Genomic DNA, 12,086 nt, shown 5'->3' with positions numbered 1-12,086 from the left:
CATGTCCTCACTTTAAAAATCATATGAACAAAATGCTCTTAACATACAAGTTGCTTAATGAGGTGGAATTGCCAAGACATTAATGTACATCTTCAATTTTTTGCTCCTTCATTATGCGGGGTTTATATAACCTAATTGCTCCCCAGCCACGCAGTGCTATATAAGCTGTTTCAGTAAAATGTTCACAACTACTCAGGTCTGCTATTCAGAGCACAGAACTTCAGAGTTGTAAAGTAGCTTCTAGGGAAGGCTCGTCTGCCTAAAAATAGGTCACAGCAATGAGGTTGCAATTGTGCTTTAAAAAGTTTGTCAGAAATGATTACAAGCCCTGATAGAGCCCCGGATAAGGATGCAGGATTCATCAGCACTTGACGTACAACAGCCATATTGTTTAGGTGAACACAAAACCAATATGTTAATGCATCACTTGTGAATTTTATTTCTCATGAAACTATGAGATTATAGAATTATCTGTCACACACAGAAACAGGTAATGTGGCCTCACATCTGACAGACCATGGTCAGGCTAGAAGTTAGTGACAGCACAGCTGATGCTAGAGCATGCATAGTTTCATAAAATAGTTACAGTAGTTCATCTGTCTCTCTCTCTCTCTTTTCATTCCATAGGGTGCAAAAATAAATGATTTCATTCCTTCTTTAAGAGTCTGTTTATAACTCAAGATCTGTTTACAGTTGCAGGGCTGGCCCTGTGCTTTTAGCAGCATCCCGTCCTGGAAGGGAGCATCCCGGTGGTGAAGGGAGACGGGCAGGCTTGCAGAGAGCGTCACTGGAGAAATCCTAATCATGCCACATCCTCATTAAATAGCGCTTGGCTGTTTCCTAACAGCAGCTCAAGGGGGTTTCTGAGAGCTGCAGCCCTTCCTGACCCACGGCTCGGCGTGCCGATGAATGCCTCGATGTATTTTAGGCGCTTCCTCTGCATGCGCTGGAGCAAGAGGGGACACAAAAGGTCAAAGCAGCCTGCTCTGAGAGGCTCCAGCTAATTAGAGGAATTGTGGGAACTGGAAACCCTGACCTTTCACTATAAATCTTCATTGTTGTTACCCAATCGTCTGATTTGGGGTCAGGAAGTGCGGGGCTGCTCAGCCCAAGGGGGGTGCACCACAGACTTGTTTTCCATGCTCTGCCTGCCCCACCGTGTGCGTGACACCTCTCCTGCCTTCCTCCCGGCCTCGGCTGCCACCAGCCTCCCCTCAGGGCCCTTCCCCGGGGCAAGGAGCACCAGGAGGCGATTTTGGGGCGAAACCAGGCGGTGTGGAGGCCGGGAGCCGCTAGGGGGCCCTCGGAGCCCACGAAACCCGTCGGCCGCCGGCGCCGCCATGGCTGCGCCGCCGGGCCCGAGCGGGGCAGGGGTTTCCCTCCGCCGCCACCTCAAACCCGGCCGAGGGGGGCTCTGTGCTTTTATTTATAAACACGGAATTTTTAGTGCTGAACATGGAAAGACTTCTGAGCGTGCTGGAGCGTGTTCCCACACGCCGGGTTTCCTCCTTCAGCGCCTGACCCCAGGAGCAGCGCAGCAGGGCTCGCCTTCGGGCTCCATGCTCTGCTCCAACAAACTCCTCTGGCCCCACGCCTGGGCTTCCTGCAAATACTGTGACAAACGAGTTACTGGCATGGATGGATGCTGGACAAGCACATGGTGCGATAGCCTTGAAATCTCTCGGCACCACCAAATTTTATTTTTCTGAAAGGCGGTCACTGGCTGCAGTGCAAAAGCGTTTTTAACTTACTGACCTGAGCGTGACGTACCTGGCACCACAGAAACTTTAAGTAACTTGGGATTTTTTATTTCACTCAAGCAATGCAGCCTCTGTTTGCCTGCTTTTCAGTTTGGCAGGAGAGAGAAACATTTCTGGGGAAAGAATGAAGCTAATTGATCCACTTGTTTATGAGGGCGGCCATCAGTAATATTTATCTGCTTGCAGCATTTCTGCTGTCTCCGCTGGAGGGGAATTCTAGCCAGGGGAGTTTGGAGAGTATGCACAGTTTATTCTATTCATTTTTAAAATATTTATACAGTCTGTGTGCTACTCATTAGAGAAAACAGCAAAACCAGAATGAACCCCAAAGCAGTTTGAATGAGTGCAATAGGACAGAAACTAGCACTGGCTTGCTTTTGTGACCAAGGTCAAAAGGAGAATCTGGAGGGGAATAGTGTAGAAATGTTTCAAAATTTAGTAATTTTATTATTATTATTTATTATTATTTTTTTAGCATTAAGCTAAGGCTTCAGGGAACTGACGCAGCTTTTCTGATAGGAGTGATTTAATGTCAGAAATCTAAGATAAAACTGGGTTTGTGTGGGAGGGAAGTAGATGGAGGCTTAGATGAAGAACATTTCTTATAAATGAGGACAACTGAACAGAATGGAAGCAAGGACCCACTTGTGATGGTTGTGGTTCTTCTGAAATACTGAGCTTTTTCTGTGAAGGCAAAGGAAAAACATTCTAATTAATTAGATTTATTTACAGCAACTGGATTTGGGATCAAAATAATTACCTCGAGACTGAAGCGCAGCTGCAACACACATTCCAGATGTGAAATGTAGCACTGTTTCGCAGCTGACCTGATTTTCTGATTTTCAATCCAGAATTGGTTAGGATTGATAAATGAATAAATTCATAGTGTCCTCTGAATGTATCCAATGCAAAGATGCTGTCACACTCCCCAAATAACCAGATGTGTTTTGGGGACAAACAAGGGGAGCAGCTTCCTGCCAAATACAAAAATCAGCCTGAGAAAGGTCATCTGCTTGTTTGTGGGTGGTAGGAAACTGCTGCCCCAGGGCATGTATGCTCACAAGATCTTAATTTGCGTTGCTGTTTGAAAGTTGACTTAGCAACAGGTTACCACCTTGCTCCTGGTCTGGTTGACCACTGCAATCTCCAGGTAAGCAAATCCACTGGGAACCCTCTGCTCCTGGGGAACTCAGGCAAGCACCCGCTGCCTCCAGCCACATTTCCCTATCAGGAAATGCATGCTTCCCATTTGTCCTTTTAGTCCTACTCCCACAGTTCAGACCATTTTTATATTAGGCCACTGACAGATATCACGTGAAAATCTTGAAAGAAAGAAGAAAAGAGAGAAAGAAGGAAAGAAAGAAGAAAAGAAGAAAAAGAGTTAAAAGGTTAAAAGTTTGCCACTTTCTTTAGGTACTGAATGAGACCTAATGCTTGCAAGAGTGTTAAACAAGATTTCCTATGACTTGCATGGCTTTCCAGAAGACAGTGATGTCAAGCAAGTATTTATTTTCCTCAAAAATTTTTGAAGGAAATTTTGTTTCCTAAATGGATAGGCTTTCCCATATTTAATGCTTGTTTCAAACTGAGCCTATTAGTCACTCTAATTAAATTGATGCGTGCCATCTTGCTATTTGTTTGTTATTTTTTCCTCAGTATAGCTGGACAGAAATATCACAAGCATGTGATGTACATCTCCAGCCTACTAATATTTTTCTGGCTATCAGAAGTAGTTTTGTGATGCTCTAGCTGGCTTAATTTTTCTCATGTGTCTAACCCCTTTTTACCTTCATTTTGGGTGTCTGATTGAGATATGAGTGGTCCAGATTTTCAGAGGTCCAAGAATCTGAGTCCTCAGCAAAAAAAGGCAGGCCCTTTTGAGAAGCCTTTGTCTCAGAAGCAGTTTCAGTGCTTTTGCCGTACGAGGCAGTCTGGACTTAGTGTACACAACGTAAGAAATCTCCCACAGTTCACTAGGTTAAGAACTATACAAGAAACCCCAAAGTTAACTGAAATGCACTTTATTTCCTCATAACTTGTGCTATCAGATGTCAAACTTTCTTACAGGAGTAAGGGGTTTCTTTTGGCATAGGTCACTGTAGTGGGTCTCCCTTCTGCAAAAATGTCAGTGCTGCCTCTGCATCACCAAGTGCTTGGAGGATCAGGGGTTGCTGCACCAGGGTATTGATATTCAGCAACAGCTCCAGTAGTAGACAGCCTGAGAAGCTATAATGTCCAGGAGGGTAAAATTGAGCCATTTTGAGGATTAGCTAAGAAGTGATCCTTCATGAAGAGGAAAAGGAATTCCTACAAGAACTAGGCCAGTTCTCCACATTACCTACCCCAGCTTATGACTTACTTCTCCAGTAGCAGAGATGTCAAACAAGTTTGAGATGTTCCCATAGGTGGTTTTAAACATTAGTTTTCCGGTGGAAGCCCTCGCTGGGTAGCATGGTACTGGGCAGTACTAGGGAACTGATCAAATTTCATGCAAAGACAGACAAGGATGTTATGCAAAGGAACGGCAGTGTTTATCCTTGAATAAACAAACTTTTTAGTTTGCTCCTTAATGTGTCAGAAACAGCTGCTGTGCCTCTCTGTGAGGCTGAATTCTCAAACAAGGACATATTGGGGGCAATATAAAGTTATAGAAAATGGCATAGAAAAAGTAGCACAACGATGGAAAGCTAAATATAGCCTAGCAGGAGAAAGTGTGAAGTATTACTGCTCTGTTTGAGGTGAGGCAGTTGCTTTAGTATATTCATTTTTCAAATATAAATATTGTATCGTGGTAGCTTTGTAGACTATAATGCAGTGCTTTTGCATGTATAGGTATAGTTGTAGGGCATGTATATTCAAAATATCTGAATTAAAGTGTTTATTCAACAGTGACATGGGAGAGTGGGCATGGTGCCTGTGTCTTTCTATCCTATACCTGTTGTGAGTTGTGTGAATACCCTGTTTTCTCAGCCAAAAAATAAAAGACAATTAGCATCGGACTAAGAACCTTAACATTGCTGTACAGAGGTTAGCCCAGTAGCTTGTCTGTCGCAGTGACAATGGCACTTCAGCAGTAATGCTCAGAGAAAGCACAAGGGAGAGTATGTCAACAGTGATCTATCCATCACTGCTTTCCCGAGCCAGAGGTTGCATTGAGACTGAATTTTCTTATTTTTTCTTTTCTTTTATATTTTTTTAACCAGTGGACTAGCCCTCCCTGAATTTCTGTAATGACTTTTTGAGTTTATCTACACTTTTGGTCTGCACAGCAGCCTGTGACAATATAATTATGCACTATGCAAAGAAATACCTGCTCTCTCCCATTAATTTGGCACCTGGTAATTTCAGTGGGTGCCCTGTAGTTTTTGTGTGGTGCGATGCAGTGAATAATCATTACCTCATCACCTTTTCAACACCATTCATTGTCTGTAGCCTTCCTCATTTGCCTTTTTCCAGGTTGAAGAGTTCTCATCTGTTCATTATTCCCTTACAGAAACTATCCTTGCTGCCTTCATCTCTGTTTTTCAACTTCTACCCTCTGTGAGATGAAAGAACTAGACTGCATGCAAAGGTTTGTCCAGCATGGACAGACATTCATTTATTTTTGTTGAAACAAAACATGAAAGTAGATTATAGTCTTGTCCTGATTTGTTTCTGAAGAGGTTTGATACAATCAAAGGTTCTGAGTCACAAGGTGGGAGAAGTGATAGTGCTGTCCCTTATACATATATCAGTTCTCATAATGGCATTAGTTCACGAAAGGAAGGAAATCGGAAATCTGACTGCCTTTGAGAAGGGAACTGATCCAGTGATCCAGTGCCTGAGCTACAGGCCGATCTGGACTATGTTTCTCCTGTTCAAGCTGCTCTGTTTTTCTTTTTTTTTTTTTTTTTCTTCCCCCTTTTTTTTTTTCCTCCACCTCCTCAGAGCTATTTTAAAGCTCCTGGAGTAGGGATTGAACCCTGACTGTTTCACTTTCTAGGCATTTGCTTCTTGCACTCAGTAAGGGAAATATTTCCTTGCTCATGCTCTGCTCCTTTGCTATAAACAGCAGACCATCGAGTACTCTTTCTTAATAGCTATCACTTTATTTCCCTGAATAAGTTTGGGCTGACATCCTCCAGAACATAAGAATTCACAATTCTCATGGCCCAGGGCTGTTTTATCAAAAAAAGGCAATTGCTGTTGGTGTAATTGCTAATCACTTGTCTGGCTCTGCATCCTCTTAGTGGCTGCAGAAATCCTGCTAAAAGTGGCTGTTCAGGAACAGAGCATTTCTGTGGGAGAGTAGTTGTGGCACTGGCCTTATTTTGACTGCTCAGAAAAAGTTCTTTGGAAGTTGGACAGGAGGCACTGCCGAGCTCGGCACAGCTACCCACATACTCCTACCAGCAAAGGTGCTTTAATTGCTCAAAGAAAGGACAGTTCCTTAGACAACACTTACACAGCAGAGGATCCTTGCAACAAAGAAGGAAAACAACTGTTTCACCTGTTGCCTTTCTGCATCCAAGACAAAAAAGGGGCACGTGGTACCTCCCAGGTAAATGTAATTAGAGACAGCATTGTTGGCCTCCATTAAGCATAATTAGATGCTGATTGGCAGGCAGCTCTTGCTCTGGCCAGTACCTCTTCCACATGGCTCTTCCTGCCTTGGAAGCAGTCAGGGTGTTCAGCAGCAACACACAGTGATGCTTTCCAGCCTGTTTTAGGCCCAGAAGCTTTCAGGAAATGCACGTGCTTGATTAACAAGGAGCTATTTCTGTACTGGCATGCCTGGATGATTTCTGGTCACCCTGGCCAGCGTGGGAGATGCTATGTCTTTCAGTTCCAGTTCTGCTTGTCCTCACAGTGGTCTTTAAAAAACAAACATACACAAATTGGTGTTCACAGCTTGAAAAATGAAAGAAAAGCAAAAACCTCCAACTTGCTGGCAGTTGCCTTTCTGTTTTGGGAAAAAGGTTTGCATTTGCACTTAAAACCACAACTTTGCCTGTGATCCCAACCACCAACGAGATGTCATAGGCTGTGTGGGGACACAACATTTGACCTGCTAGTGACTCAGAGTTCATCCGCAGTGCAGGAGCAGCTATCGGAGCTTCGCGTGTCACCTACCACATACCCTCTGGACTCAGTGACTCATATCTCTGCATCTGCTCTATCATCTCTAGACTTGGCAGATGCAGCTAAACAGTGTTGCAAGGTATTCCCAATAAAATCCTTGAATATTCTCTGAATATGAGGATCTAGATTGTGTTTTTGTGAGCAGTGTCAACTAGCCTGAAATCCATGCTCCATCAAAACACTTGAAAGGCAGCATTCTGATCTTGTGAAGATTACTTCCTTTATCCTCTTCCGTTATTAATACGATTGCTCTCCTGTTCCAGACATTTGAAATGTATTCCTCTTCAAAAAGTTATTCAGAAACTGAAACACGAACCCTTCAGGGAAAAGATTGATAGCCCCAACATAGCCATGGCAAAATCATGTTGCCTGCTTTGGGGTGCTGTTGGATAATCACAGAATCATTTTGGTTGGAAAAGACCTTTGAAACGATCAAGCTGACCTACCGAGTCCTGTCACTAAACCATGTCCCTTAGTGCACACAAAACTTCCCTGGGCAGGAATTAAACCAACTCTGCTCCAAGTTAAAAATAAAATAAAACAATGACAATCATGCACTGTTAGAAAAGCATCTTCAACCTTGCAAGCTCTTCACTTCTAGAGGCAGTAACATCCTTTACCCACCTCAGGTACGTGCTAAGATTCATTCTGCTGAACTTTGGAGCTCGATGTAGATGTCTCAGAGGAGTGCTGCTGGTGCAGGTTCCTGCTATGGCAAAAGAGGAAGCACCGTATTTGCAGGACAAGTCAGACAGTATGTGATTTGAATCACCCCTTGAATATGCCTGGTTTTCCCCCTGTTGATTATATTTTTAGCAAAGGAAGCCTTGCTCCTGATTTAGTTGCCCTGGTGAAGTGGGCAGGGTCCTATCAGTGGAGTGAGCCCTGCTCTGAAGCAGGCACTGAAGTATGCACTGAAAGCACCCAGAGCAACATGACATTTAAGCAGAACGCAAATTAAATAAAGCAGTAGACATTTCAAGATGACAGATTGATTTGCCTACCTAACGTGCAGCACTGAGCACGGTGTGACAGATAAAGTAAGTGATACAGTATTGTCCAACGCAGAATAAAATCATTCTCGTGATAGTAGCTTATCTCCCAGTTTATAGACATGGAAACAAGCCACCAAAATCTGGCACTGCGATGAGCCCCAGAGCTGCAGCAAGGCAGGGAGCAGGGCTGCGCCACTGAGGAGGGGAGATAGAGGAGAGGGGGAAGGAACAAAGCAGAAGGCAAGCAGAGGAAGAAAAAAAAAAAGCTTTCCACCCTTCAGCAGTGATGAGCCTTTGATTCACGTTGTTCATATCACAAAACTGTGCCCCAAAGGACCTGACCTGAGATGTCTTCACTTTTTGTCTGCTTGAGTTCACGGTGAACACTTACACGAGATATTTCTTGGAGAAACAGAACGGAGAGCAGAATGATTTTTATTGATCGGGAAAGTCAAACTACATGGGACATTAAAAAGTATAGCAGAAAAAGTTTAAAATCAGCTCAGAGGGTATCTCGCTCTCTGTTTTGTTTTATTTGTGCAGATACCATAGCTCTTTTCTGATATTTGTTGTGAATTTTGTTATTCAGAAAATAAAATATAGCAGTCTGCAGAAACTCAAGAGATTGCAATACATGGACAAAAGGAGAAAAACTGACGTTCTACCCCCTTTTTCCCTAATACTTCCTGGTCTATGTAAATATTTTTAAGCATTTCCCATAGCTGTAACCCTAAATGTATTATATAAAAATCTGATAAATAACAGGAGAAAGAATTATTACCTGTGTGAATGCATTACAGAAGAAAGCATGCAGGTTTTTTTGTTTTGTTTTGTTTTTTTTTTTTTTTTACTTGATGGTAATGCATCCAAGACTGGAAATGCTGTACCAGAGAGATGGCAGGAACATGATTCTGTTCATCTGCTAAGACCAAAGGCTGCTAAAGCTGGGAAAGACCTCACAATATCAGTTTTAAATGTCTGAATTAAATTCAGCTGTGGGGAGGGGAGAAGAGTTTGGGATCATAAGGTAAGGGGACAGCTGTGCTCTGGAAGGCTTCTTTCTCCATCCCTTAGCCCTCAGACCTGGATTTAGCCTTGCAGGTGATGCATTTCTGGAGTGTCTAAAAATCCTGCTGTAAATAACTCAGTGAAAGCAGGAACACAAGACTATTTTTATAAAAGGAGAATGCAGCAAGCCTGGGAAGCAATAGCAACTGTAGCATATATAACCTGATAATGACATTACCTTTGGGATAGTTACATGTGCAAGTACTCCTTTACACCAGTAATTCAACTACTGCCTTGTAGCAATGTAATTACCCTGCTTTCTCTTTGAAGGCCAGCTGCAGTTTCAATTCATTTACATTCTAAAGAAATCTTTTTTTTTTTTTTTTTTTTTAAATAATAATAAAAAAGCCTTCTAGTTCTTAACAGGCCTGGAGATCTTGACTTGGCCAGCACTGTGGAGAAAGTGATGCTCCTCAAAAGTGCCTGGCAGGCAATTCAAGTCTTCTGTCTCATCTGCAGAATCAGAGCTACCTGTTACAGAGAGCTGTGTGGGCACTTACCCATTCATACATGGTTTTGTGGGAGGACAAGACATTCCCAACAGCTTGGTTGTGTTAAGTCTCTCAGAGATGTTTACTAAGGCATCGGTTTTGACTGGACACTTGAAATTCGGTGGGGAGCAGCATCCTGCTGTCATCAGCAACTGGTAACAAACTGTGATGGCTGCTGTATGTCACTAAACATCCAGTGCCTGAGGCAGTGCCTTCTTCCTTCAGAAATACCAGCAGCTCCAGTAATGGAAATGTGCAAGACAAAACTCCATGTGTATCTTTTTTTTTTTTTTTTTTTTTTTTTTTTTTTTTGATCTGTACTGAATCTGGTGTCTAATCTAAGCTAATTTCTTATCCCCCTGTGGGCTTCTATCACCCCATCTGGACACGTCCATCCTCCTCATCAGTTTTAGTAGGTGCAGAGAAGACTATCAAGGCTGGAGAGAAACTTTTAGATAGCTCAGGTTAGGTGAGATGAATTTGGACTACATCCCTGGGGTTGAATGAGCTTTATGGCTCACCTAATTCTGTTCTGCTGTTTCCCAAGATTGCTGTGTCTCTTTCAAGAGATTTCCTGGATGCATATGGAAGGGGTCCATCAATTCCCAGATTGTATCAGAATTATTTCCACCCACGCTGCACAGAAAGCTGGACTCTCTAAAGATCAGAGAAGTGCTAAAATGCTCAAGTTCTTCTAATGGAATGCTCCCAGGTGAAAAAATAAGGCATGTCCATGGAGACTTGATAACCTCAATGACCCAACAGTTTGAGCTGTTCTCATTACGATGTCTCCGTTCTTCCAACGAAGATTTTTCACAGTTGTGGAGGTGTCACAAAGATGATGTGGAAAGAGCTTGTAATATATGATTTTGAATGGTGTCTTTCATTGCCTAGGGACCTTAAAAACAGGCCTTCTGTATCCACTTTTGGAAGCTGTATTGAAGTGGAGATAATTTTACCTAAGCAAAATAAGTAAATAAATAAATAAAATAAAATCTAGGCAAGAATGCTGTTCCTGAGGCTGAATTATATTTAGCACTAACTCCTTGCAGGCTCTATTTTCACTCTGTCAATAACAGATGTGCTGTTTGCCGGGTATGGCTGAACAAATCTATTTTCAAATGTCTCCTTGACTCCTTCACAATCTGTTGCATTCCACTGGTAGTACACTAAGCTGCTCAGTTGGGAGAAGAAATATGGAAGATGGGAACAAACTTGAATTTATTCATTTAGAAGAAAAAAAAAAAAGAGGAAAAGAAAAAAAGACGTTTGGGTTCTTTTTATTTATTCATGAATAAGTCAAATCAGGAAATTCAGTTTTGTAATTTCTGGCTGCAGGAACAGTGATAGGAACAATAATAATAAATATTAGCTCCTATTAGCGGAGAACTCTCTTTTGATTACTTACAATTACTTATTTGCATGCACCGTTTGTTTAAATTGTACCCGTGCCAGGAGTGCCTCTTTATGCAAGCACATATGGTCTTTCTCAAGGTCTCAAGGCATTGCAAGTCAACATGTAAAATTATATACCACAAATATAGGCATTAATTCTCACTCAGCATAATTATAATAAATCAATTTTTTACTTTGAAAGTAAAGCAACAGCTTTTAAGTTGATAATTAAATGACTCATTGAGGTTGACAATAAGAAACAGCATGTGGCTCTTAGAAAAATGGAAAATATTTTTTGTGCAAGAACATTAAAATTTCAGAGATAAGGTTAGTTCCAAGAAATTCTTTGCCTTATTTGACTGAGGGTTAATGATTGCCCCTTCAATGCTACCTTATAACAGAGTGAAAGCCTTCTGGAAGGGCTTTTAGGGAGTGACAGGAACTTCTTGGAGCACAGCTTTGAAGGCCAGACTCCCAGGGCGTTCCCCATGGGCTGTACTGCCCTGCCTAGGCACTTCAATATTTTGGTCAAGACCAAAAAAAAAATAGGGAACAGACTAAAATTATGACACTTATTAAAAAAAAAAAAAAAAAAAAAAAGCATGAAGGTTTTTTTTCCATTAGCCTTCTGAACTTTAAAATTAAAAATTAGTGCTTCAACATTGGCACTGATTTATGGGACTGGATCTTTGAAGGGCTAGAGTATTTCCACCAGAGCCCAAAATAAGCAGGTCTAAAGCAACGTTATCTTCAGCTAAATATGTTGGTTAATGCCAGATGAGGGTGTAGCTATCTTTATTAACTTTGTAAATGTGAATACCTGCATGTTCACTTGCAGTAGCTCTTGAAGACAACGTGGGTGTGTCATTGCTAGCAAATTCAGCACCCAGGGTCAGTCACTGACACAGAGATTGACTGGCATGAAATGGGCTATGTCCATACCATTAAACACCCTTACCTGCCAAAATATGCAGTCTGCCTCTTGGGAGTGGTATGTTAATGCCTGAACAGGGGCCAAGAATGATGAGGGGGAGTGTTTCTTGGCCCGGACCAGCAATGTGGCAGCATGTTCTAAGAATTCAGTGTGTGAGTGAAGACTTAGCCCACGTCCCCTTAGCTGCGTGCTGAGAAAGAAACCATACACGGCATGTTCTGCTACACTTGTTAGGAATGAACAAGGAGGAAAAGGATGCAGTTTGACCCTGCCTTGCTTCCCTCCAAACATGCAGAACTTCTCCTCAGTGTCACTGCACAGA

At 42.3% G+C, this 12,086-nt stretch overlaps 1 long non-coding RNA gene across 1 annotated transcript; it reads right to left on the bottom strand.

Moving 5' to 3' along the window:
• Positions 1-3,828: 3,828 nt before the first annotated feature.
• Positions 3,829-8,804, bottom strand: LOC137849722 (uncharacterized). The gene is made up of 4 exons (XR_011092038.1): positions 8,658-8,804; positions 8,219-8,278; positions 7,506-7,587; positions 3,829-6,613 (listed from the first exon to the last, which is right to left on the bottom strand). It is a non-coding gene; the product is annotated as an uncharacterized lncRNA (long non-coding RNA).
• Between the last annotated feature and the right edge of the window lie 3,282 nt (positions 8,805-12,086).

Source organism: Anas acuta, chromosome 1 (assembly GCF_963932015.1).
Source record: "Anas acuta chromosome 1, bAnaAcu1.1, whole genome shotgun sequence".
Classification (NCBI taxonomy): Eukaryota; Metazoa; Chordata; class Aves; order Anseriformes; family Anatidae; genus Anas; species Anas acuta.
The sequence above is the reverse complement of the archived record's forward strand: the minus strand, read 5'-3'. Positions and strand labels throughout refer to the sequence as shown.